Source organism: Melospiza melodia, chromosome 5 (genome assembly GCF_035770615.1).
Source record: "Melospiza melodia melodia isolate bMelMel2 chromosome 5, bMelMel2.pri, whole genome shotgun sequence".
NCBI lineage: Eukaryota > Metazoa > Chordata > Aves > Passeriformes > Passerellidae > Melospiza > Melospiza melodia.
In genome coordinates this window covers 21,025,449-21,053,389 of record NC_086198.1, presented here as the reverse complement: position 1 = coordinate 21,053,389, position 27,941 = coordinate 21,025,449, and the positions used below count along the sequence as shown (strand labels likewise).

At 45.4% G+C, this 27,941-nt stretch overlaps 1 long non-coding RNA gene across 2 annotated transcripts; it reads left to right on the top strand.

Annotated features, from left to right (window-relative positions):
- The first annotated feature begins 245 nt into the window (after positions 1 to 245).
- Positions 246 to 27,941, top strand: LOC134418999 (uncharacterized). Of its 2 annotated transcripts, XR_010027923.1 has the most exons (4): positions 246 to 688; positions 8,520 to 8,601; positions 11,247 to 11,349; positions 27,920 to 27,941. It is a non-coding gene; the product is annotated as an uncharacterized LOC134418999 (long non-coding RNA). The 2 variants fall into 2 exon arrangements; XR_010027924.1 differs by lacking the exons at positions 11,247 to 11,349; positions 27,920 to 27,941 and adding an exon at positions 9,434 to 9,562.

The following is a 27,941-nucleotide window of genomic DNA, read 5'->3' as shown; positions in this document are numbered from 1 at the left end:
CTGGACAGATATTTTGGATCTGGAAGCAGATCTGTGGGCCATGGAGCTTGGCAGGCAATGTTGGGTCTCCTCCGCACGCAGGGCAACACGTGAGGAACAACAGGGCCCTGGCAGGGTTGGGAAGCAGGGAAGGCATGTGGCAGAAAGGCAGTCTCCGTGACCCATGTGGGTGGATTTGGCTCCTTTCTTTGGAAATGCTATCGACAGAGGCAGACACTCCCTCTGGATGCTCCGAGCCAGGCTACCAAGCCACCCTCACATGTGCAACGTGGCTCTCTCTGCTTCTGCCAGCCAGAGGCTCCCATGGGCAATTTGCCAAGCATGGAAGGGACAGGAAGCAAAGGGGGCATTAGGGTCTTCAGTATTGGCTCTGGTCTATGCGGCAGCAACTTCAAAAAACGTGGAAAAGGAAAGATTTGGAGCTACTTTTTACTCCATTCCCCACTGGTGGATGATCTTTAAGGAATTTTGTGCCCTCCTGCCAAAGAACTGGGAAGTCTTTGGGAAATATCTCTAAACTACTCAGAAGTGTCCAGATGCACAATGTTCAGAGCAGCTCAGATCCCCCACGCCCCTCTGATCCCCCAGCTAGGATGTGACCTCACCTTGGTGAACGAGCCAGCAACACATGTGTTGAAAAGCCCCAGCAATTTCACCCGTGGGAGACAGCAGCGATCACCTGGGACAGGTGAGTGCATCCTTGTGTATTTGCTTTCTTTCTGAAACTAGTCATTAGAGAGGGTGTCACTTGCTTTCAGCTGACAGCAAGCAAGGCGTTGTTACAGGAGTCTCCTTTGCATGTCAGAACTTTCTCACGGTCAGAAGTGCTCCTGGGCATGGGAAGGGTAGAGCAGGGAGTGGTGCTGCCCTCTCAATGAATGTGTGTCTCATGCATTGAGGAAACACTCACACAAGCCAGGAGGAACAGGAACTCTGCTCAGGTGATTGCATCAGGCCTTGTACATCAGGATCTCACCAAAGCAGCCATTTCTGTAAGGCTTTCTCTACCTTAACCTTCTTGTCTTCCTGTGGATTTTTCAGGCTCTGCTCCCTGCTTACAGGGCACCTTGTGTTTTCACTTGAACGAGCCTGCCAGGCCCCATGGTAGCCTGGGAGCTGGTCTGTTTTTAGGTATTTCTGACGTTGCAGAGCAATGGGATCCCCTTACAGCTGATCTGGAGAGGGCAACTCCAAGGGACAAATTACTGTGCTTGCCTCCACCACATGCAGCTCTCCCACCTAGGGGTACCATGAACTTAGTCCTCCTCCAATAGCTCTTGTTGCTCTGCTGTGAATCCTTACAAGCTGCCTCTGTGGAGCCAACTCTTCTTTCCAAACTCTGCTGCATTGCTCCCAGGCTCTCCTCCCACCTTCCCTCAGCACAGCACATCTTTCTGGCCAGAATCCACCCAGTATCATCATCAGAATGTTTGTTGATCCCCAGAATAACACCTGCACGTTCTTTAGCAAGCACTGAATTCAGTTCATGGCTGTTTTTCCCTACCTGTGTTTTCACTGAGTCACACACTGCTTGCTGACTCACAGAAAGCATTGAGGTGGAAAGTGGCAAGAATGGTAGGATGCAGGCTGGATAGACTCTCTCCCAGTGGGGGGTGGATGAGGCTCATCTGTTTAGCTTAGAAAGAGACCACACACCTCTACATTCATCCCTATTGAGTGGAGGTTTCTGACATTTGAGATTTATGATTTTTATAGGCAAACACAAAACAGAATCTGGAGGTTGGACACAGACAATGGACAAATGCAGGCTGAAAGAAGGGAGGAAGGTACACAAAGTATGAAATCTCAGAAGCTGCCCTACCATGTAATTCTAATAAAACCTTCTTCCTTCCTTGTGCTCTGGTCAAACATTTCTGCTTTACCAGAGACATGGCTCCTGTGCTCTGAACCACTCCCAGAAGGGATAAGGCACTTGCAGGACTCAGGGTACACCAACCCTACAGCCCTCCATCCACACAGGCATCACAGCTCTACCAGGAGTGAAGAAGAAAAACACCTCTGTCTATTCAAATGTACAGAAGGGACTGGCACTTGTGGAGTATGTGTGTGGCACTCCAACAGGGACAGGCCAGTCTGGTGCTGCTGCTGTTCCCACAGTGCTCAGTCTGGGACTTCAGCACTGTAGCATCTCATGGAAGTTCCTTTCTGACAGGTTTTTGACAAGACAGGCCAGCCTCCACCAGAATGAAGGCTGGAGCCCAGACCAGATAAAGCAGGTGGAGTGATTTATCAAGCTGGAATAGCTATTTCATAGTTCCTAGCTCAGCCCTTCTGCATGGTGTGCAGATATTCACCGTGGGTGCGTGTTCCAAAGTCCCCTGTGCCTGCAGAATATCCATGCAGCTTTAAGAAGGTGCTTAATCAAAACATGAGAAGCAAAGCAGATGTAATTTCCCTGGCTAGCAGTGTTGGACCCTGAGGCCTGTCCAAAACTGTAGTGAAGTCCCTACAGCTTTTGGGATGAGTGAGGACCACGTTAGTGGTGCTGGAGGGGTGACAGGGAGCTGTGAGCCTTGCTGGCTGCACGTGTGTTTACTTCATTCATTCACATCTCACATGTAGGGAGCTGTGGATTCAATTAGAAAATAATACCCATTTGCAGTTGATTGCCTGAGACATCAGCTTTAATAGCAGCTGGAGAGAGTTAGACGCCTGAATTGGTTGTGAGCTGCACTTCCTAGTTATTATGCTTCTAATTATGGCAAACCTGCTATTTGTCAACAATGTTTTATCAAAGGTGGGGAGACAAGACACTCATCTTTTGGGAGGTGGCTCAGACTTTCTATTAGGTATTGTGCAAGATGGAGTCTGCCATATACCTGTTTGCCTTTCAAAGAAGCATCTGAGCCTCTCTTTTTGTGGCAGTGCGGGTGTGCAGGGAGCCCGAGAGCTGTCAGCCTGGAAACTTTGTGGCATCCCCGTTTCTCTTCTGATATACAGGGGTTGACGCTGCTCCAACATATTTTCCCCTCCATCTGGACCAAATCTGTGAGAAGATCTGTTCTAGAAGCCATTAAAATTTTCATTCCAATCAGGTCAGCAGACAGCTGTGAAATGGTCTAGAGCCCAGCACAGAACTTTGCTGATAGGGAATATGTGTGTAATGAGGGAGCAAACAGTACTTCTTGTTCCTGCTGCAGCAAGGACTGGCCCCTGGACCTTGGTAGCTTGGTCTTGGGGCTGCCCCAGGACACAATCTTTTCTGGTGGAACCTGATTCAGAAGAACTGCACTTGTCCATTACACAGGAGTCTGATATGCACTGCTTGGTTTGATGTAGAATTTACAGCAGGTGGCTACAGAGCAAATCCAATGCTCTTAAGCAAGCTTAAGATTGTCTGCCAAACAGACCCACCCCAAAAGCAACAAAAAATCCCTACCCCAGGAAGACAGCAGGATGAAGGTTCTTGACAATGTCCTCAGTGCCTGCAAGGGAGAGAAATTTGCTAAGTGCAGTTCCCATGGGTGCTTAGTAAACAGACCTCATCCCTGCAGCAGAAAGCAAAACAACAACTAACCCAACCCTGCTTTTGCTATCCAATTCACTTCACATTCCTTCCTGACTCCACATTTGATTGTCTGTTTACCTCTAGTCAAGACACACCAGCTGGCCACTTGGGAAACTTGTTGGCCTCCACAGATGCCCCATCATCCTCCATACTTAGCTGCAGTTCCATGTTCAAGCAATGTGTGTTCCACATCCTTCTCTCCAGCACTGGCTCTGCTGGCCTTTTTCCTGGGGCAGTCCTAATTCTGGCCAGTGCCTCAGATACTGACAAAGCATATCTCTGAACAGGCAAACACAATTCCTTTTGGAGTGTCCTTGGTAGTGTATCCCTCATTAACTTAATGATGAACAAGCATCTCACTTTTGCAGAGGGATATGAACGAGTCCATTGGCGATACTGGACTCATTCAGAAAAAAGAGACCAAAGATCCTCAGAAACTGGAGCTTCAAAACAGCACACTGACATTCCCCAGAAAGCTCTTCCATGGAGAAAAAAATTCCCTTCCTGTGAAAATCACAGGAACCAGTTCTGGTCAGGGCAGAGGCATAGTAAACAGCTTTCACCTTCCTGTGACCCTACTGCACATCACTGTAGCCCATGTGCAATATATTTGGGATATATAGTAATCCCACAAAGAGCAGATGACTATAAAACCAGAAAATAGCAAAAGGCATGTAGTTAAACTATAAGCTTAATTGTTAACATGTAATGAGGTCTCATGGCATTTCCTACAACATCTGAAACCCTGAGGCCTCAGGATTCTGTGGCTCTAAAAAAATCTCAATACTTTACTTAAAGTATGTCCAGAAGATAGATATTTCTTCCCACTTCATGAAAAAAAACTAGAGTTTGCTCTGAAGGCAATTGTTACCTCTTTTAGATCTGAATTTTTAGGGGATAGTAATATATAAGCCATCTTGTTCATCAGCTGGATTTATGAGACTGAGCATACTGTCTCCAGTTTCAAGGATGACTCCGAACTGGGGGAAGCAGCTGATGTTGGCAGGAATGCAGGGTTGCGATTCAGGGAGACTGCAGTGGGCTGGAATGCTGCGCCAGAAGGAACCTCACAAAGTTTAACCAAGGCAAGGGCAGACTCCTGCACCTGGGATGAAGTGGCCTTCTGCACCAGGACAGGCTGGGGACTGGATAACTGGGCACTAGCTCTGCAGGAAAGAGCCTGAGGGTCCAGATGAACAAGGCATTGAATGTGAGTCAGCAGTGTGCTTCCACCAGGACGAAGCCCAACTGCTCCCTAGTTAACATTAGCTAAAGCACAGCCAGCAGACTGAGAGAAATTATTATTCCTCTCTGCTTCACACTTACAAAGGTGCATCCAAAATGCTGTGTCAAGATCTGAGCCTCTTGAGTGCAAGAGAGGTTTGAATAAACTGGAGCAAGTCTGGCAAGATGGTCAGGGCCTGGAGCGTGTGCTGCAGGAGGAGAGAAGCTGAAGAGCTGAGACACTTGTCCTGGTTAAGCATGGAGAAGAATCTGACTCTGTCTTTCTTGTAACTCCCCATTCAGCAGAGATGGACAGCAGCTAGATCCCTCCCCTACACACATCTTTCTCTTCTCCAGGTTGAGCATACCCAGCTCCCTCAGCACCTCCTTGAACATCATCTGCTTCTTCTCACATCCCAGCTGGCTTCCCCTGCCCCTGCCCTGCTTGCGAGAGCTGCCAGCAGTGAGTTTGTGAATGTCTCCACGGGGCAAAGAGCTGGGGACTAGGGTACAGGGGGAAGGGGAACAAATGAAGTCATCAGGGAAGGCTGATGGTAGTCTTGCACCAGGGTCCCTTTGCTTTGCAGAAGCTGAGAGTTATGACTAAAAGAGTCAGAGAACCCACACTGCTTCCTCCAGCCCCATCACTGATGTGCACCCACACAAGTTGCCTTTCAGAAGACAGTGAGGTTTTTTTCACTGTACTTCAGGCACACCATGAGCTATGAGCAATCATTTGGACTGGAAGGCTGTTCTGCAATCCACTGCCTACTCTGGGGGATTAGAGTACCTAATGAGTCTCCTGCCTCTTCTAATTGTTGCCCCTATACAATTACTGAAAAACCTGCCTCAACATGACCCAATATTCTCTCCCCACACTTGCTAATTGCCACAGGTCCTTAGTGCTGTGCACGTGGCTGCAGCTACTGGGAAATGTTCTCTTGCTCAGATAAAAATTGTAACACAGGTATTTAAACTGGGTGGCTTTGTTTATTCATTCAGCTAGAAAAAAAAAATAGCTGAGGGAAGAGCCAGCTAAGCAAACAGCATTAGATGAGCTGAGACACCAAAGTTTTGTTTAGGCCTATGCCATGCAGTAGGCGCTAGAAGACACATTCCTAGCAAGGGGCCCCAAAGGAAATCAGTCCTAATTAACCTATCTGTGGTCTAAGAAGTGGCACAGTTTGGGATCCTGAATCTCTTGGACTGTCTCCAAGAGAGCAACAAAACTGTAGGTGTTAAATTCTTCTGAATAAGCCTAAGGAATGGCTGAATGTACTTGTGGCTGAGAGCACTGGCAGGACTAAGAGAAGCTGGAATAAGTTCTCCAGGTCCAACAGAGGTACTCCATTCACACAGGTACCTCTCTAAGGAATTGTTTGCAACAGCTCATTTCCATTCTATTTTGTCTACTGATCCCCCTGCCCAAATTCCTTAGACCTGTCTCTGACCAGTTGCTCCCCAAGGCTGAGAAGTAAGAAGCCACCTGAGATATATCCTATTTCAGTATCCTCAGATGCTTCTGCAGCCCTAGTGCTGAGTTAGGGGGTTGAAACAGGGATGAGGTTCTTTGATTTATACTATTAATTTTACTGAGGACAGTGATGGGAAAGGACAAGGACAGTAAATCCTTCACCTACAACAGATTTGCTGTTAGGGTGAGCCAAGTCCCTGAAAAGATGGAAGTTTACAGACGCCACGTCCTACAATGTCCCCTTCTCACCAACAGTAATGTTGGCACCTAGCAGCAACCTTAGACTGCACACTCCTGAAGCCAGGTAGGATGACCCCTCTCTTCTCATGACTTGCATCATGAGATTTATGTGAATAAATCTCCTGTCTCTTTTGTTTTGTTTGGTTTTGTTTTGCTTTAATTTCATTCAGGCTTTCAAAGGAAAAACAGTCAACTCAGGTGTACCGCCAGGTACCAAATATGTTTGCAGTGTACCATCCTAGAATCTTGCCCAGATTCATCTGAAAATTTCTTCTGCTCCCCTAACAATCTGGATACCAATCAGATTTGGTAGTACAAGTACGTGCAGAAGCACATATGTTTCAGATACTAAGAGGAAACAACCAAAGGTGCCTATAAGAGGAATCACTCAATTCCATTGTACATGGATATGAATCTCCCCTCTTTCTACTTCAAAGGACTGGCAACTTTTACACAACAGGCCACAAGCTCACAACGTGCTGCACCTTGAAAAGCAGGATGAAAAGTACCCATTTTTTATCTGTTTGGGCCATATTGAACACTGCATGCTGGCTACCCATGTGTCTCAGCAATGACTGTTCAAATTACACCTTGAAGAGAAAGTACAGCCAGAGAGTATGACTCCTACATTGAACAGGCTGCATCTAAACACAGTAATTAAGGTATTGTGCAACCTCTCTGGTACTTAAGTATCTGTAATAATTATGCATCAGGAAAGTAAGCTCAACATATGCTCACAGTCTTCTCCTAGCATATGGATTGTTTACACATTCAAGTTCCCATCTGATCTTCTTGATAGGTTAGGAATAGCAGAAGCTGAATATGAGGCCACTGGTGATGCCATTTAATTCATAGCTTTTGGAAAGGAAACAGGAAGCTAGGTTCAAGATCCAGATATGAGTTTCTGCACTTGTACATTCCACTAAGTACCACCATTCCATGTACACCAGCATCAACATCCCTTGCTGGTGTTTTAGTCCAAGTCTTGTGCTCTTGTTTCCCCAGTGATTGTCAAACTTGCATCCTCAGGTGAGAAATCCCCTTGCAGACTCCAAGATCCTACTATGAATCAAGTCTGGAAAAGATGGAAAAGTCTTGCCTTCCTGTGAGAAAGCTCAGTCATGGAGAAAGAGCAGCCAAGAGGATACAGAGACTGGGCCTTTATTCAAGCCCTGCTGTGGGCAAGCAGCAGAGCCATAACTAGCCCAAACCAGCTGTGACTGTCAGCTGAAGTCTGCTCAGATAGCTGGTCAGGGTTAGCCAAGGAATCCTACGATTGATAGCCTGAAAGCTGACAGCTGGTACAAACAAACAAAATTTCTTCCTTGTTTTAAGCCTGTGGTTACCAAGGTCCTCCCATCATCACCTCTCCCTCCTGTTTGTGATGTCAAGATCCAAGATTTAACACACAATTTTAACATGGGAACACATCCAAAAAGATCACTAAGAAAAGATTACTATATACTGCACCAAATTACAGAAGGCCTCGAATGACAAATACTCCTGAGGCCCTTATACTGATCTTTAAACATTGTTCTTTCCTTCACACACCAGCTATTTAATTCGAATTTCTTACAAATCTTTTCCATTTCTTTTTCAAGACTGTTTCACATAGGTGGATTTATGCACTGTTGTAAACAGGGCAGAAGGCAAACACATGAAACATGGACATGGACTGTTTAAGTAATCAGGAAGACAAGGAATGGGGCTTGCTGAATTCCTTATGGCGTAATTTCACCCATTTACTGCTTGTGAATTACCTACAAAACTATCTTTTACTTCAGCCCAGTATCTGCTGGTACCCTCAACTTCATCTGAGTGTCAGTGCACTTGTTATTGAGCTGTATGATTGGTCACTGAAGTAGTTTCATAATTTCTTCCAGCTCACTGCATAGTAATAAACCACAAATAAGAGCAGTTCCTGCTGAAACAACCTGAGCTTGCCCACAGACCTGAGGTTTTTCAAATAAGACAGCCTCTCCTCGGGGGATATTTGGTAAGCTATGACCAAACTCCTGCAAGCTGAACACTGAGTATTTTGATTTTCCACAGTGGTAATGCCATGAGCCTGAGCCACAAGATTATATAGGAGCAGGAGGAAACCTTTCCTGGAGAAGTGGCCTTTGAAGAGATGGTAAGGAGATGAACCCATGTCATGCCAAAAAATGTGCCTGTTGCTTGGAAGGACATGGCTTTTTTTTCTGGGCTAATATTTTGTGTAAGTTTGGGTTTAACTGTGAAGTGTGGAGGTCAAAGGTATATTTATACCTAGCTGTGTCTTCAGCCTCTTGGTTATTAAGAAGGAAGGAGAATAGTTATGTTGTCTGGATTTTCATGTTCTTGTCACCATTATTAGGTGACAGGATTTCATTCTGATTTTCTCTATTCATTGCTGCTGTTTACAACATCAATGGCAAGTTGGAGGAAAGGTGTTGCAATATTGCCTCAATTTGGTGAGTTCAAGATCAACTCAATGTCCCTGGGATGGCTGCTACCCCCCTCTCTGCTTGCTGCGTGTTCCATGCTATGTGCTGCTTCGAAAGCAAAATGGATTTGCCACACAGAGAGGATGCAAGGTGTCCCAGACAAATCCAGATAAACTACCAAATTTGGGAATGCCTCATGGAGCCCAACCCACATTCCAGAACTTGTTGAGGTGCACTCCTCTTGACTCACAGCACAAAGCTGACAAACTACCGACAAAGGGCTCTGAATTCTCTCTGTAATTAATTAGCCACAGGAAAACCTCAGAGAAGGGAGAAGGGAGCAATTTAATACAGCTCTCAGGATGACACAGGATGCTGAAATGATGAAGAGTTAATCTGTCCCTTCTTCTCATCAACCTGCCCCTTAACAAGGTCTCCCAAAGGCCATCCCTCTGAAGGGGAAGGTCCCTACTCCAGAGCAGATGGTGATTCTGTGGTTAGTTTCCAAGTCATGAGAATGGCTTCCTTCCAACCTTACAGGTTTTATGCTGTAGATGACACAAACAAGCAGCATTACTCGGAGGAAACCTTCCCACTAACTTCCATGGCAATTGAAAGAGGCCTCATCCTCCTGCTGATCTTCCTGAGATGCCACTGCTGAGATATGGTCTGTCCTTTTGCTGCTTCAAACACCTCCTGATGTCTTAAGACCCAGATCTAGATAAAAACATGTCCTGTGTGCCAGACTCCCTGCTTCTCCCTCCTGCCTCCATCCCATGGCTTTATTCATGATACTACTTTGGGACAAAACAGCAGACCTTTTCTTAAACAATTCTTCATCCACGGGCGTCTTTGATCACATCATCCTATTTGGTTGGTATTTCCCCCAAAAACATCTGCTTAGAGGGTTTGAGAAAAAATGAAACAGTAAAATGAGGGGAATTCCTCCTCTCCCCTTCAGCCTGTCTCTAGTGAGTGAGTCCACCTCATTCTGGGCTTTCATTTGTAACCATCTGTGACATTTAAGAAAAAGCTGAATGAATTCATCATCACAACATGGTGTGCAGCAAAGAGCTCATAATTTCCCAGTCATTTACTTAAATTACTACAGAATAAGTGAACTAAACTAAATTACAATGTGGAGAAATGAGAAAAAGGCCTTGTTGTCTTTGATTCCAATACTCCACCTAAGTGCCAAATTTACTACCTCATTATATCTTCTGCTGTGTTCAAGAAACAGAAAGGAGAGCAACATGCCTACACTTTAATCACTTATCTAATCAAACTTTCTGCTACTTTTAGAGTGGGAAGGTTGGGAAAGAAAAGGTAAAGTTTCCCCTCCCAAAGTCGTACTGCTAGAATGGCCCTTGGTGTACACTGCCCTCGTGCCCTAGACCATTCTCCTGTCACCCAGGTGCAAGCTCCTCTCCATGGCTGTGGAAGTCATCCTTCAGCACCCTGTGCTGCCGTGGTGAGGAAGCCCAGTCCAGCCACACATCCACCAGTGCCCTGGCTGCCCTGTGAAACCAGCCTCCAGAAGGAAAGGCACCAGGACAGATGTGGCCTTGCTGTCTGGGCTGTGAACATAAAACTTCTGAGGCTTGGCTTGTGGAAATGGAGAACTGCAGCCAACCCACTGCAGAACAAACAGCAGGGTCTTCACCCTGAATGGCTTCTTCTAAATTTCCTGTGTACAGCCCCTGTTTGCAGCACTCTGTTTGATTCCCCTGTCTCACTCAAGCCACTCTGATTCTTCTCCTGTCCTGACACAAAACAGTTGTGTGGACACCCAGCTGGTTTAGTATTGGTGGATTATTCCAGACCTTTGCCAATATATTGCTCCAAGCCAACCTAGTCTCAGATGCTTTTCTACAGACTTCTGCAATTGTGTAGTGCAGCTTAAAGGGCAAAACCAGAAGGGCACATCTGCTTGTTGACTTCCCAGAGCCCTCTGGTGGCAATGAGGGAGAGCCAAGGAAAGGCCCTTGCCTCCCTGAAAAACAACAGGATTTTGGGAGGTGCCCTGCATGGGTTTTGCCATCCCACAATGGCACACCAAGGGCTGAACCCAGAGCTGACCTCAGCAGACACATCTTTGCTTGGCTGGAGCAGAGATGTTTCCACCACAGGCTGGCTGATGCAAGACCCCAAACAGTCTGTTCTGGGTATCTGTTGCTGTCCCTTCCTTTGACAGGGAAGATGTTCTAGATGATGATGCCAATGTCTTTTCATGGCTCCACATTAGAAAAGATGAAGCAATCCAATAATTTTGAATGGGTTGGGAGCTTAAAGAGGCTCGTAAATTTTAACAGAAATGCCTCCTCCGCTAAATATGGATTGTTTGCATTTGCAGGTTGACTTACATGTCAGCACAGCCAACCAGGACTCAAAGCCAACAAACCTAAACTACATCCCAGGTTTTCATCCAGACTGAGATGTGGCATACCATCCCTCAGGTGAGAAGCAGATCCAAGACACTGACATCAGCTCCTGGATGTTGTACATTGTAATGTAATGTACAGTAACGTTGTACAGCAGCACAGGAGGTGTCACTGAGGGCATCCCACTGCACCGTGCCCAGGAGCCTCACAGGTCTGGTTCTCGAGGGAGGTATCCATTCATGGCTCTTCCCCACCTCAAGACACAGGGCTGCATCCTGCTTTTCTGCAGCTTACACTAAAGTGGCTGTGGGGGCTTTTTTTAAGGTTTATCACTGCTGTCAAAAGAGGCAAATTCGCCATTGCTAGGCAAATAAAGCAGAAAGCAGTGACTTACAACACACCTTTTGCCCCAAAATGCAAAATGTCTGTGTCACAGGAATTCCTGCTCTGCCTCATTATTATATCTATGCAATGCCAACCAAGAAAAACATCTTTAGCACAGTGGTCCTGAAAAAAATGTATGTGATCAACACAACATACAGCTGAAGTATCACAAACCTGCCATTTCTGTACACAGAAAAGTTTGATCTGCCAGGAAAGGTACACACAGCACAAGCTGTTATCCTTGCACTTGGTTCTGAAGAAATCTCCACTGCAGGAAGACTAGAATCTTCAGCTGGAGTCAAAGATGGATTCTGTTTGGTCTTGACTCAAAAAGTCTACAGGACAAAGTGTCCTTCAAAGTGTCCTGTACTGGTGCAGTCTTCCTGTGAGTATTTAAATATCTGTGCTCTTAAAGATGCAGGTTTGCATTTATTTTTATTGTGCACATGATTTTTTTAAATAGGATTCTTGTGATTTTATATTGCAGGATTGGAGAGATGGGAAGACAGCCTTAGTTTATTTAGTCCAACTTCTGTAAGCCAAAGAAATCCCATCATCATCTGATCTTGGGAGGAAGGAAATTTTACATTTAATAGATATAAAAGGATAAATTTTCCAAGCAACATGTTACATTCTTCCTCCTGAATGATAGTTTCTCTTTCCTTTGCCTCTTCAGAAACACTAGGTAGAAGACAGACAATGATTCTGTTAAAGCATCTCTGAGTCCTGCCTTGTTTTTGCAGCAGGATCACACTGACAGCTCACATTCAATCTGTGCTCTTCTACAACCCCCACATGTTTTTCTGAAGTACTGCTCAGACAGTTATTTTCCATTCATATCAAGATCATAGCTCACATGTTCACAATGTTTTTAATTCTGTCCAGCTAGCATAGCATTGGGAATTCAACTTCTGAAGCTTCACCTGTCTTTCATCAAACTTTATCTCACTGATTGCAGATCTTCTCTCCAGTTCAAGAGATCATGCCGAAATCATTGCTGTCAAAGTTCTTGTAATTTTGCCCCACAAATTAAATAGCATGCCGCTTGCTATTTAATATGTCCAATTTAGTAACAGAAATTTGAAATTGTGATTCGACTCTGAAGATGGATCCTTAAAGACGGATCTCTAAAGCCCTTCCAGTTTGACAGTTGCCCGCAAACTACTGGTAACAACTCTTTTTATTTTATTTTTCTAATAAAGACACATAAGGAAGGCATATCCAGTAAGGAGTGGCTTTGGGTTTGTCTGGTTTAGAGAAAAGGAGGCTGGAGGGTGACCTCATTGCTCTCTACAGCTTCCTGAGGGGGGGAAGTGGAAAGGGAGGCACTGAGCTCTTTTGCCTAGTACCCAGAGACAGGAAATGTGGGAATGGTTCAATGCTGCACCGGGGAAGCTCAGACTGCATGTTAGGAAGCATTTCCTTACCCAGACAGCAGCCAAACAAGAGGTGGTCAATGCCCCAAGCCTGTCAGTGGTTAAAAGGCATTTGGAGAATGATCTTAACAACATGCTTTAGCTTTTGGTCAACCCTGAAGTAGTCAGACAGCCCTGATGTAGTTGGCACAGATGATCATTGTAGGTACTTTCAAACTGAACTAGTCTGTTCTGTTCTGTTTTACTGTGTTCTGTGCTATTCTGTATTTTTAACAATAGTCTAACCTGTGCTATCATTCCTGACTTGATCGTGAGTCTGTCACCTGGGGCAGCATCGCAGCATCTTCTGTCAAGGCATATCACACTGATGATGTGCCCTGATTTAAAGGGCACCTGACCTACTACAGGAGAAAGTTTAGTTTAACTGGATATAATCTCCCAAACTAGCCACAAATGTATTGGCAGCACTGAAATGTCTCCACAGAATTTCAGTTTCATGCAGCATTTGCTGTTGATGGCTTTTGATAGTCAGACTGTTTTTCAGTGAATGCTGTGGTGGAAGCACAGTTTTGGATTTTGACCATGTCCATTCTATAGGTGAATTAAATGGTAGGACAAAGCCAGAGAAAAACACAGTATGCATTTGGCTGCCCACGAGATATCCACTCATTGTCACTCCTCATCTCAGAGGCCACCAACGAGAATGTCCCCACAGAAAGGTGAGCAGCTCTCCTGTACATCATCTGTGGACACTGCAGGCCAGCAATGAGCACAGTGATTCTCATCCCAACATTCTTCAAGCTCACATAAACCCCCCCCCCCCAGAAAATACTCCTGAAAAAAATGTAAGCTTAGTTATTTTCCCATGCTGCACCACTTAAAGGCAAAATGATTTTCCTTTCCCGTAACAGATGGAAATAATTCCTACGGTTTCCATCTGTTAGTGAGTGATACTGCCCTGATAATGCACAAAACCACTCCAAGACAGAGGCATCGATTGTACTGAGAAGCGCTTCCTAGCAAATAAAAATAAAAAATGTTTCCCATTTTTACGATATAATTAGAGCATGAGGGAAGTGGTTTCTAGTCCTGTTCTGTGAATTAGCTTTTTCCATTTTCTGCTAGATTCAGTGAGGCTTGGGAAGCTGTTAGCATGCAGATAACTAAAAAGACAGTAATTCCAATTTGATTCAATCTGATGCCTAATTCTCAGAGAAGAAGGAAGAAGCTGGTGAGAGCTTTCCCAGATGTGAAGCTGCCATTTTTCCTGCCCACATATTTTGAAACCCTTATGACAGCTGTTTCAGATATTTGCAATAACAAAGCCAAGGCCAATAACAAATTCAGTCATTTGCCAGTGTGAAAACACTCCAGACTCTCTCCTGAAAAAATCCACCTACCTGGTTATATTTTTATTCCTTCTGCCCCAGCTCATGGTGTTACTGAAGGCAATCAAAGGTTTGCCAGCCAAATCTACATGGAGACCAGGAGAAGAAAATTCTTTCTGAGCACTTGAGCACAGAGGTCTCCCAGCAGTTTATACATACACCTGGTTTTGGATGTTTTTCTCACCACTGTCCTTATGAACTGCAAATTGCAGCAAAAACGTTGGAAGTTTTTAATTTGCTTTTTACCTGAGGAAAGACAGACTTTTCCCTGAGGGGGTCACAAGTCCTGACAGCAAACCTGCTCCAGTGTGTGTTTCCCACAGGGTCACAGCCTCCTTTGGACATCCACCTCTTCCAGCAAGGAGTCCTTCAGGAGCTGCAGGTGGATCTCTGCTCCCCTGCGCACTTCCACGGGCTGCAGGAGGCAGCTCCTTCACCATGGTCATCACCAGGGCTGCAGGGGAGCCTCAGCTCCAGCACCTGTCCCTCCTTCTGCACTGACCGGGCGTCAGCAGGGCTGCTCCTCTCATGTATCCTCACTCCTCTCTCTGCAGAAGTTTTTTCCCCCATTCTTAGATATGTTATCTCAGAGTGACTTCCAGTATCACTGCTGGGCTCAGCCTTGGGCAGCCGTGCATCCATCCTGGAACTGGCACTGGCTCTGTCAGTCATGGGGGAAGTTTCTGGCAGCTTCTTACAGGAGCCGCCTCTGTAGCCCTCTGACACTACCAAAACCTGACCTTAAAAACCAAATATGCTCTTTGTGCAGCTGCTGGTACCTTTTTTCTTTGAAAAGATACAAAATATTTTTCCAGTTATTTTTTCTCAATTTTTCCAAAGTGGGGATTTAGTAAGAAGGAATTTAAAAGACAGTTCAACTCTCAGTGATCAAAGACTGGCCTCATGAACCCCACACTGCATTTGGAGTTCATGTCAGCCTCACAGGATCAGATAATGTGTAGGCACCACAGGGACATTCCCTGTTCACTTTGTGCGCAATGTGGGCAAAATCTGATCCACTTTACTTGGGAAACAGTTGCTGAAAGTGTGCCTTCAGTCTCTGCCAGCAGGTACCCAATGCCCCATCTGCTCATGAAGATCAGTGTGTCTTCGGACTCACCACTTCTCCATCACCTGCTCTTTCGTCATTGCCTTTTCCATGAGCAATTTCCAGCCTTTCCAGGGAGCTATTGGGTCTGTTTGCCATCTGTCCTTCTCCTTCCCCTGAGAACACTTGGACAATGTTTCATTTACTGCTGATTTTTTTAAGTAAGTTGAACATCTTTTGATAATAAATTGCTCTTGGTATCCCTTGGAGCCACTTACATCTCCTTTGGTGACCTCTTGCTCTTTCTGTGCATTACCACGTCTTAATGTACACTTTTGCCATTTCATTGGTCCACGTCTGACGCCAGAACAAGTCATGATCCTGAGTCATGATCCTATTATTCTTCTGGAGAGTGCTTACTTCTACGCAGGATTATTTTTCCCCTTAGCATTAGTCTTTTCTCATTTACATTCTTTTTTCTACATGTGTGTGTGTGTGTTCTCAGTTTCATTCCTTGATGTTTCCCATCTTCTGGCACTCCCCTTTCTTTTGCCCTTCAGAAACAAAGATAATAAAACCTATTACAGCTTTCTAGATAAGATTTTTCTCCTAATTAACTTTTTATTGGTTTTGTTTAGTAGAATAAAAAGTATTTGTGTATACTGAACACAGAAAGGAATAAATATGGGTAGACTTAAAGGCTCATCTAGGTTAAGTTAAGGGAAGAGGTATACAAAACTATATTTAGGGTGATGAGCAGAGAAAGAGAGAACAAGAGCAAATGAAAGCGGAATCTGGGAGTGTTTTTCACTTAGGCAATTTTTCCAGACAAAAATAAAGCAAAGTTCTTCTAAACTGATAAAAAAAATAGAACTGGACAAATATATAACTTCATCTAAGACTGAACTTTGCCTCTCTTTTTTTTCCCATGCTGGGATTGACAGAATTTTCCAAATTTTCTTTAAAATATTATTTACTTAAAAACCAAACAGACAAATAAAACCCAGCCCACTAACCAACCAACCAACCAACCAACCAATCAACCAACCATCCAACCACCAGCTGAGATGTTCTCTATGAATGACAGCAGTATACAAACACGAAGTAGTCTCATGAGGTTTCTAAACTCCTCCTGGTTCCTGGACTGACCCCTTCCTTCTTCCACTTTCTTTTCTTCAGAGGCCTGCTCCTGGCTTTTTTTGATAGAGCTAGTGAGAGCTAACATGGTTTGAGACTCTGGGAGCCTCCAATGTCCATGCTGTCCACTCCCCTGGGCAGCCCCCTTGCCACTGAGAGCTGATATCTCCTCAAACAGCAAGCAAAACTGAAGCAGGCTGCCCAGGCAACTCTCCCAGCCTCCTACACCAACACAGCCAAAACTGTTCCCCAGCTATTGCATTTCAGTAGGGAATCCCAATTGTACCGTGCATTTTTTGTTTGGGATTGTAACAGGGAGGGTTTTTACAGGGTGAGGGAATACACCCTGTAATTGTGCATTAGTGCTCAAGCACTGAGCTGGTGAGCTGCCTCTGGCTCAGGTGAGTGACAGAGAAATTCTGACTCATTTGCAACCAGGAAGGAAGCAGAGTATACTGTGTGCTCAGAATTAGGGACAGCCGGCGAGATTATAGCTGGAAAGGCTGCCTGCTGAGAGCACAGTGTATTTAGAAGCATCTAAAATTATTTGTGTGACTCAGTACTGTTTTCCTAACACTGGCAGCAGCATGTGGTAACTCTCCCCCTTAGGATGCTCTTTTTATCCTCCTTGGTTTTTAACTTGTGGGTGAAGAGGAAGAAGAAAAATGAAGAAGAGGGAGACTTTTTCTGCTGTTTTTCAAAAACAAACAACACTTTGCACTTCTCCAGCTATTCAAGGTTATTTGCAGATGAACTTGGAGGTGTTGGACTTCGACCTGGGTCGGTATCACATAGTATCTGCTGTTGTATTCAACAGCAAAGTTGTGTGATTATCTCTAAGCTGTTCTGATTGAGCTGAAGGGTTTGTTTGTCCTGGAACAAATCCTTTCTTTTCTGCCAAAGACAATTTTACACAGTTAAAACCATGGCAATGTGTGGGTGGGCACCACTATGAAATCTGGAATGTCTAATACATCAATTTGAGGAGCCAGGAGGACCCAACAGTATCAGCACCAGGAAATGCTCTAGGGAGATGCTAAGAACTCTACTACAAGTTATTGACCTTCGTATTACAGAGGTCTTTGGTGATCCAGTACCACCAAGTAGTGTTCGATTTTCGTCCTGTTTATGCCAGTTACTCAAACACATTCTTCTATCACTCATAACAGTGTGCCCTCTTCAGAAAACTTCATCTGATGGCATTATGCATAAAGTGATACCTGTTCTCAGCTCAAGGATTTTTAGGAATCTACCCCATGACCTGTCCCAGGATTTAGTCTACTTCCCAGGCAATAAAGCTCAGTACCTCCTGCTTTCCCTAAACTGCTTCCCATCTGGGTCCAGTCACTACAGTTGCCTCTGCCTATTGGATCAAGCAGCACTTGGCAGTCAGGAATTCTCTGCAGGTTCCCAGTGGTTGGAGATCATGACTGAGCTACCTCTTTGCCAGCTCATTTGCACCCGGAGCTTTCTGGGAAGCCTAAAGAAAAGAGAGTTTCGTGTCACAGTGTGTCTCTGCAGGTCCAAATGGACCTCATGCTGGGCGGGTGAGTAGGCACAGAAACTGCTGTGCGGTCGTGATGATAACACACCAGTGCCTGAGCCAGCTATTCCCTTCAGTGATTCATTCTTTCCCCTCTTATCTCCTTCCCTAACCAGCTTTGCTGACAAAATTAGCAGCATACCTGCTGTATGCTTAGTGCTACTGTTCACAGCACAGAAGAAAATATTAATTCATTATAAATAGAAGCAAATGGACCCACATTAAGCAGAAAGCAGCTTACTCTTGTATTGCTGAATTGAAGTGAATAGTGTCCTTTGACTCATCTAATGGAGGCCATCACAGGGAAGAGCCTGCTAGGCAGAAAAGAGGAAGTCCAGATCTGGATGAGAAAGCATCTAGTGACACCAGGAGACATCCCTAAAGCTGTGCAAGTGTCAACCACAGCATGTTTCTTTCTTCCAATCCCTTTGCATGTAGTCATGTAGCTATCTGGAGTGGAGCTCCCCCTGATCCATCCAAACCACAGAAAAAGCAAATGGGCCCACAGCAAGAGGCATCTTAACCTTCCCCCTCTCCATAACCACCTCCACTTGTACTCTGAAAACTGAAACTGAGTAAAGCAGAAAATCCAGCACAGAAAGAACACAGACTAATGTGTGAGTCATGCAGCCAGATACCCTACCTGACTTCTTTGGGATTCTGTTTTTGTCTGGGTACTTGCCAACCACCCAGGATCTACTGGTTGAAAGAATCTACTCTCCATTCATGAAAAGGACTCACCCTAGTTCTAAAGATAAATGAGTACTATTTGCCAGCAGGGAAATGAAGTCTGTCCATGTGTTCAGCTGACTGCTACACACTCACAGCCAGAACATCTGCACAGAGATCATTGCACCAGTCAGTTCCTTTTCCAGCTGTCCTTCCATCATACTGCAGAGGACACAAGGATGCTCTTCTTTAGGAGCAGACTACATACATCGATGAAACAACTGTTCCATGTCCAAAATGTTGCTCCCACCTTTCCTCCTTTCCCTAAATTGCTTTCCCCAAAATTAGCATCCCAACAGAAGCGCATTTCAGCCCACAGAGACAAGCTCCAGACATGATGGATTTTCCTCCTTCTTCATTCAAGGTCAGCTTCAATCCTAAGGCACTGGCTTGTTTTTTCCAACAAAGCATTACAAAACCATGGTAATGGGATCGACCTCTGCCTGCAAGCTGCCAATGACTTCCTGGGTGAGCACCCAGGGAATGGATCCACTCTGGTCCGTGTGCCGCTGGGAGAATTAATTCACTGGAAGAGCATTGCTTAGCTGACTTTCAGCACTTCCATGGGAAAAAAAAAAAAAAAGGGCTTAGCAATGGCTGGCTGAAAACTACAGCTTGCCAGGGGGGCTGGCTGTTGTCAGATGTTGTTAAATCTCACAGTGCTGCAGAGCCACAGCATGTCCCCAGCAGACAGGGTGTTTTCGTTCAACAGTTATTTGGGAGCAAAGTGCACCAAGTACCTTAGGCAAGCATTATTATTAACTCAGATTATTCATCACTGGTTTTGCTATTACTCTACACCTAAGAGAGGGCACAATGACTCAGATCCCAGAAGGCCAGTGAAGGAATGCACAGAACACAGAGCAGGCATCAGCTCATGTCCCAGGCAGGCCCAGCAAGGCAGGTACGGTCCAAAGACCTTGCATGCTGTCTGTGGTCCAGCACTGACTGCAGAACCCTCCTAGGGCATGGGGCAGGCATGTGAGAGGAGCCTGCATCCCTCCTTTCATTGACGCAGATCACTGAAAGAAGGGAAAGGGGAAAGGGTTTTCCTGACAACAACACACCGCAAATAAGAATGAGGCAGAGTTGTGTGTTAAGCTGCATTGTGAATAAGGTCCAGCACTTGAATTGTTCCTTCAGAAAAATAAATGAATGAAATGCATGCTGAAACCAGGCCTGTTCCCGTTGGCATTTTGCACCCAGCTCTTTCTGAGCTCTAACTTGCAGAGACATTCTGTAAGTCCAGAGGATGGAGGAGATGTTTTAATTGCTCTGAACATCATGATGTAGCAGTTAGGGTGGGCCTGCTTGATGCAGATTTTGGAGGCAAATCTCCAGAAGTTCTGTTCTACTTAAATTGCTTTATGATGTTATGGTCTTTCCTGCTGGAAACCACGAAAGGGAAAAGCCCAATTCCTCCAAATCTGCATATCTCTTTTTTCAGCACAGGTCTCTTTAGCCACTAACAGCCAGCACAGGGCTCTCAGGAAGCACACTCTCCTCTCCATAGAAAGATGCACATGCACCAAGCCTTCCATCACTGCTCATTAGCACCTCCTGAATGCCCTGTACTTTCCACAATTACTGGATAAGCAAAAAAATCAATAACAGTTTCTCTTGTCCTTCAGCTAAACTCATAGAAGGATCACTTTTACACTGGAATGACTCACCTGGCTTTGCAGCCATCCAGCTGCATAGGGATTCCCAGGGACCTACCGAGAAGATCCAGCTTGAATATAGTCAATAAATTCAGTGCACTTGATTTCAAGTTCCTGGTTTATCAATCAAGAGTACAGTCCAGTTTTTCACAAAGAGGGCTGTGAGCCAGGTTTCCTGACTTGCCGAGGCCCTGGCTGCATATAAACATAGTCACATCCAACACTTCCATTTCAGCACTGCCCTGGATTCTCCTTTCCGTTTAAGGTTCTGCTCAGCCACAGCAATGCCCCTTCCTGGCCACAGACCTGTGGGTCTGGCCCCTCACCTGCAGGCTGACCTCCTGAATTGACCTAGGCCAGTTCCTTGACCAGAAACCTGACTGATGATCTTTGCTCCTGGCTGAACCTGGCCCTCATCGAGGCCCCCCTTGCCCAGGTGCTCCGAGTACAGAACCAGGGTTTAGTTTTGGGAATGTACACCAAATCTTTGGCTTTGTCATAAGAAAAAGGATCAACTTTTAAAAAGCCTCAAGATCACAAACCTGATTCTAACACTGTTGCAGCTTTCAGCTCACCAGGTGGTACCTTTCCTCCATGAAGAGGTGATGGGTTTTTTTGGGCATTGAGGTTAAGCTTCCCAAGGCTGGCAGATTTCTCCCAGGGCTGAGAGCCTTGTTTATCTTTTCCCCCATCAGTGGAGTCAACAATTACAGCTGATGGATTTTTCAAAAACAGAAAGAAAACAGAAAAGCCAAAACCTAGATCGCTATGTCAGTGTGACAGCTCTAGGTCTGTAACATCAGATTTGCTTATGAACCTTTTCCCTTGTGTCTGATGGATCATCTGACATGCATGCTTTCAAACCCAGGGAGCTGATGCAGCTATGGGCTACATTTCCAGATGGGCTTCATCTCATCCCAGGATGGATGTATAAGCTGTGCAGATGATTCATCTGCAGGTCTTTACAGTCTCTATAGTCCCATCATAACCTTCAGAAATGGTGCTTTGTCCTGTTCCAGCACCTGCTGAAAAGAAGCAAGCGTGAAAGCAGTAATGCCTTATTGCAACAAATCTCATCCAATTTGGATTTGACATCTTACAGCAGGGAGATGTAGGTGTGCTACACTGCCTTCCTTCTGCCACTCAAAAAGTTGAACAAATCAGATTTTAATGCTAACATAAAATCCTCACTGGAAGGAAAGAGTTAAATTCCAGTGGATGCCTTCAAAAAGAAGGACCAGGGTAACTTTTTAAACCATTTTTTTTTAAATCTTCTTTCCCCAAACCTTTCCCTGAGTCTCTCTTTATTCATTCCCTTGGAGAGCAAAAATCTTTTTTCTTGATCAAGGACATAATAGCAAAAGCAAAGAACTGCCTTAAATTGCTTGGGCAGCAGGAGTGGTGTGTTCAATTAATTGCCTTAACTTTGCAGAAACACCTGGCACCCTGTTTACACCCTGTGAGAAGCACACTTCCATTAGGAACAGAGTAAAGAAGATGAATGAAATCAGCAAAGATTCACCTGCAGACTTTGGCAAGCAGAAGATCTTTAGCCTAGTCCTGCTGAAACCACCCTGCAAATGCATCTGCCCACACAGGCAGGAGAAACTGCACAAGCAGCCACAGAAGACAGGGAAGAACCAGAGCCATTGCTATATACCACTTGATCCCTGAAAAGGAGAAATTTACTTTCTTGGTTGCAGTACTGGCAAAAAAAAAATAAGGAGGTTTCAGCTGTTTCCTGGCTTCTCTTCCAGGAGACAGGATGCTCTGTCCACCTCAGAACGACACTGCTCATCATCAAATGGAAGGGATGATTTCTAAAACACAGTGGGGCTTCAAAAAGTCAGGACAGATTTTCTGGCCTTCCCTGTGAAGGTAAAGTAAAAAGGTAAGGTAACAGGCAGGTAAAGACCTTGGCCTCTCTGACTGATAGGAAGCTCCAGGGAAGGTAACTAGCTGGCTCAGAGACCCCTTACAGATCCATAAGCTGGCTCTCCATTTTTAGAACCATTTGTGAAACACACATTCTCCCACAGGCTGTGGATGATACAGCTGTGCAGATGCAGAAGGAGTCATTCTCAAACCTCCTAACTGAAATCCCTCAAGCTCAATAGTTCCAAGAGGGCAGGGAGGGAGCAGATCTAAAAAAAAAAAATATTGTAAATAATTTGTTAACCAGTGGAGGGACTTTCTCCCTGCATCTGGCTTTGCCATTATGCTGAGCAGCCCACCAGCACAGAGCAAGCAGAGCTGTGTAGCGTGGGTGGGTTGGAAAGGCTTAGCTCATACATCACCCTCAGCTCACTGCTGGGACTGAATGGGGCTTGCTGGCTGCAGGAGATTTAATTAAGAGGAGATGTATGTTCCACTGGGGACAGGGCTCTTGCCTTGGCACGCTGTGTTTCTATTGCACACTTTTGACACGGAACATAAATGTTTTTCCTTCTTCCTAACATCAATTCTTATTCCAATAAAACCAATGCCTGACTGGCCCTGTGAGAGCACAAGTCCCAGTGTATTCCCTTACTGTGGTGGGGAATCCATCTTGAGACTCTCAGGCCCCTTGTCCCTTTGTTTCTTGACAGGAAGGCTCATGCTGTTCCCCAGCTCCAGGACAGAGCAGCAGGAGCACAGTGGAGCCTGCTGAGGTGTGGAGCCCTGATGGGAAGCCCAGGAACACTGCTTGCTGGGTCACAGCCGCTGCCTGAAAGCCACCCCTCCAGCAAGCATTTGCTGCCCCATGTTCCAGTGCACTCCCACACAGGAACATTCATCACATGCAGGCAGCAAAGCTAAAATTAGAAAGAATAATTTCTGCTAGATTAATAAATTAAGGATGTCTTTTGCAGGACCTTACCCTGTGCATGTTAGGGGATGTTTTGGCTTCCATTTAATCATGACATCTCACCTTGTGCCTTACTTGACATTTTCCAGCTCTGCTTTCTCTGTCTTTTAGACCGTTCAGCCACCTTCCTTCATTACTGTTATAGCCTAATTAACAACAATTTCAGTCCCCTTTCTTGAGGGGGCAGCTCATGTGCACAGTTTCTTTATCTGGCTTGTGTAAATGAATATTCAGAGATAAAATGGTTGTTCTGGAGTGAATACAGGGTAGTGACACCCTGAGAGAACCCTGCGGACACCAAACACTGAGGCCATGGCATACACAGCTGGAGAGCATTAGCAGAGCCCATTCAGAGGTTTGCCTCTCTCAGGGCTGGTTTCTGTTCTTTTTGTTGGTGGTAAATTACTTTCCAAACTCCCCTGTGAACTGAGGAGACACCACTTAATTTTAAAGTGATGGATTGTTTAATGTCTCTCACTTCCTCTCTGCTCCCTCCCACAGGAGCAGAGTGGAAGCCCCCGTGACCATCACTTTGAAGGCTGTGTTGGCCCCCACATTAAGGTCTATCTTTATCAGAAGCAATCTCTCATTCTCTGAGTGGACAAAGGTCTTCCTCTGCCTGGAGGTTATTCTCAATGCCATTTTTAATGCAGACTGTGCTCAGCCAGGGTACGGCAGCCATCAGCTCCAGTTCAAACACCGTCAGTAACACTTCTTATATAGAGAGTCTGTAGCCTGCCCCCAAAAAGGCTGGATCCCAGAACCTCCTCTTTTCCAAAGCCTTCAGTGCAAATGCACTGCCACTTTATTCACCAGGATGCTGGGGAGTCTTCCCATCTGCTTTCAGCCATCTCCTTCAAGCTCAGTATTGTGAAGTCCATGGACAGAGTCAGATCCTTCCAGATGGGAAATCTTTCTCCCTACCTGATATCCAGGAGGGAAGAATTGAACTGCTTCAGGAGATGAGATATTTGGATTAAAACTTGTGCCTGTGCTGTTCTGAGATACAGATGTCATTCCCTTCAGGAGTCACCCAACAGTAGTGATTCCCCTCTTTCCAGAGTCATCTTCTGGCCAGAGAGCAGAGCATGAACTTTTCTTGGGTTCCCTCAGGTCTTCTCCAAGCAAAGGCTGATCTCTGGGACTATTTCAGGACATGCATTTCACAGGCAGGGCACCAGGGCACTTGAAAAATCTCCAGTACTGGAGGCAATCTCAACCCCATCCCAATCCTTTGGGCTCAGTGAATCCGAGCAGTGCTGGACTTCTGGCTCAATCTACTTCCCAGAACTATATACAGCAGAGTCCCAATGTATAGCCCAACTGGACTCATTCAGCAATGGCAAACATTTTGGTATGCACCCCTTGGTACCAGCTTTGACCTCTTTATCTCATTCTCATCAACCCACTCTTCCTAAAGCACAAGCCAAAAATAGACAGTGGCAGTGACTCAGAAAGGGAAAGAAGAGTCATCCTGACTCAAATACCAAGGTGGGCCTCCAGAGGATGGCACATGGGACCCTGCACCAGCACTTGCAGTTCCCCATGTCTCAGCTGCCAAAGTTCCCTCCCTAGGGACTGCAGCATGCTGGAAATGCTGCTGCTCATCTCTCCAGCAGCCTCTGTAGTGTGACTCAAAGGCATCACTGCCTCGATAGGTCTTGACCACAGGCTGAAATCTGAGTAGCTTTATCTGGGCTGGGAAATAAAGTGGGTCAAGGTTCCCTTTCTGGCCTGGAGCAGCACAGCAGAATTTACATCCATACAACTAAACTCTGTTCTCTGTCTATCCATCCAGAGAGTATTCCCTGACTGTTGTTTCACCTGAACCACAGCCAGGCAGTGCTGCAAGCTGGGACAACCAGAGCCAAGACAGAGATGTGGATGGGTTCACAACTAAGCTCACAATTCCGTTCTAATTAGGAAAGCCAAGCTGCTAGAGCATTTGTATTTAACTTTCCTAAGCTGGTCTGACTCTTGTTAGCACCAATGGCCCAGCCCTGCTAACAAGCATCTTGTCTTCAGACATCATTCCACTGCTTTTCTTTCAGAAGGCACAGCTGAATGGGAGACTTTTCCTTGGGAAAGAGAAGATAATTTGCAAAAAGATAAGAAGACACATTCCCCTAGAAGGAGAGAGCAGACCTCCATTCAGTACAGACCTCAGCTCTCCCATGAGGGAGGCAGGCTCACCTGCAGCAAGGAAAGCAGGTCCCCCGAGGGTGCAACTACATCCTCACCTCTTGCAGGAACACAGTTGTTTTCCCTTGCTTTCCTCACCATCTGAAACACAGCCCACAGCAGGGCTAGTTCCTCTGACTGCTTGTAAAATGTCAGCAGAGGTCAGTCCATGGGTGAAGGAGTTGAGGACTCCTCTAGTTCCTGACACTCATCTCATCTATTTAAATGCCCTTTTTTGCAAACTGGAGACCATGACTGAGGAAGTATCTGCCGCAGCCATCACCTCCCTTCAGCAGAAGCCAAGAGAAAATTTCTCCTTTGAATTAGTTACAGTAGTACTGAGACCAGTTTTGTGTCCATGATCCCCCATAGTTCCTTCAGCCCCTTCCACTCTGGAATTGCTCTGCCCAAAACATTCAGAATCAAGATGCTCTTTGTATCCTGCAAAACACTAAGACATCTGTGGTCTGGGCTGAGCAGACTTACCCACTCTCAGACTCTCTGCTTGATGTTTTACAGCAGGATGTTTTGACTCAAAAAAAAAGAAAAAAGCTTTGATCAATGCAACCCCTAGTTAGAGCTAGGAAAGCATGACCCTGAGCTGACTTTCTTCTACCAAATATCACATTCTGCTTCAAAGCAGAAAGAGTCCTGAAGATGTCAGATTTTTTTAATCCATCATTTTGCCTCACCTTGTTCTGGGAAAGAAGCAACTCATCCGAGCTGCAATTTTGCAAGTACATCAAGCCAGGGCCAGGCAGGCACCAAGGACATAGCTGCTTGAGTGAATAATGTATTCCTAAGGATCAACCACATCTTTTAAATGGAAATATCAAGGAAGTACCTGTGCCCCTTTCTGCAACCAGACCAGTGTATCTCTTTCAGGGAAAGAAACCAAACTGCTGCCCAGTTCATGACTCTGTGCAGAACCACAGCCAAAGGCTTTCCCAGCTGGCAGTCCACATCCATGCAGGCAATGTGCAAGCACTGTAATGGCTCTCTCATGCTTGTTTTTCCTGACTTTTCAGAAGTGAGAAGCATCTAACATATCTCAAAGACCAGGTCCTCTGATTTATAAAGAGCACCTGTCCAGGGCCACTGTTCTTTAATTTAAAAAACCATTTCGTGTCTGATCACAACAAATGGATCAATATTTTTAAGGTGCTGCTGAGTAACAACAAAAAAAAACCCAAAAGAACTTGAAATACAGACAGATCACTTCTCTCAGGAAATCAGAGAGTTTCCAGAAGTTTACTTAATTCAGCAATTTTGGAGCAGTATTCCTGGTCATACCAGTGGTGGATGTATGTGCACAAAAGTGCATTCCTCTGATTTGTTTCTGACCTTGGTTATGCCAGGGTTAACCCAAGTTTGTCCACTGCTGGCCAGGAGGGGCTTCACACTGATGCTGTGATTACAAGAGTTTTCTCTGAGAACCTTGTCATCCACGAAAGCAGCACACAGCAAAGCAAAGTATATCAACTTTCTGCAGTGCATTTGTCACCCCTTCTTGTGACACCCTGGTGTTGAGCATGAACAAAGCCCTCACCACGGGTGTAATTGACTCTGCAGTCTATTCAGATGGACATAAACTTGCTTTTGTCACTGTTATCTGCAGGTTAACCACAGCTGACCCTTAGCATTCTCCTCTGTGCACAAAGGACTTTCAGCTTCTGTGGTCTGGAAGTGTGACACAAAGGCTTGCTGCTAAAGGGAATCTAAGCCTGTAACAAGGCTCTCAGTGCCCAAGAGAGCACATCACTCCTTCTCCTCACTCTCCCACTGCACTGGCTTATAGTTAGCACAGTCCAGCTAATAAAGTGGTGTCTGATTGCCGTCAGGCTTCTGGAGACTTTTATGGGTGAGACCACACAACTAACTGCCCTTCCTTCACTCAGTCTGAGGTTCAATTCACTTACCCCACGGCATTTCTCATTTCAGCAGACCAACACAAAACTCATACATTTGGCAGGATGTTAGAAAGTGAGAGAGGTGGAAAGGAATCAAAACTTCTTTACTATGTGTCTAGGAGTTACAAGGGCCAGCACCCAAGATATCGTGGGAGGGAGGGCTGACAACCCCCTGTAGGTGTCTCACAGTTTGGTGTAAGACTTCAGGATGTCTTGGAATGTCTTCCCCAGTCATCCCAGGAAATGGTCATCACTCAATCCTGACCCACAGATAAGGAAACAGACTTGAGGGCAACACACTGGCTAGGGGAAGAACCAACACTTTGCCCAGTTTATGACTTTCCCAAGGTTTAGACAGCAGCTGAGCAAGGTGGTTGAAGATCTGCCTGATGGCATTTTTTGGGTTTCTGATCTCACTTCCCTCTTTACTTGCTTGCCAGGTGAAAGACACTATCAGGAGAG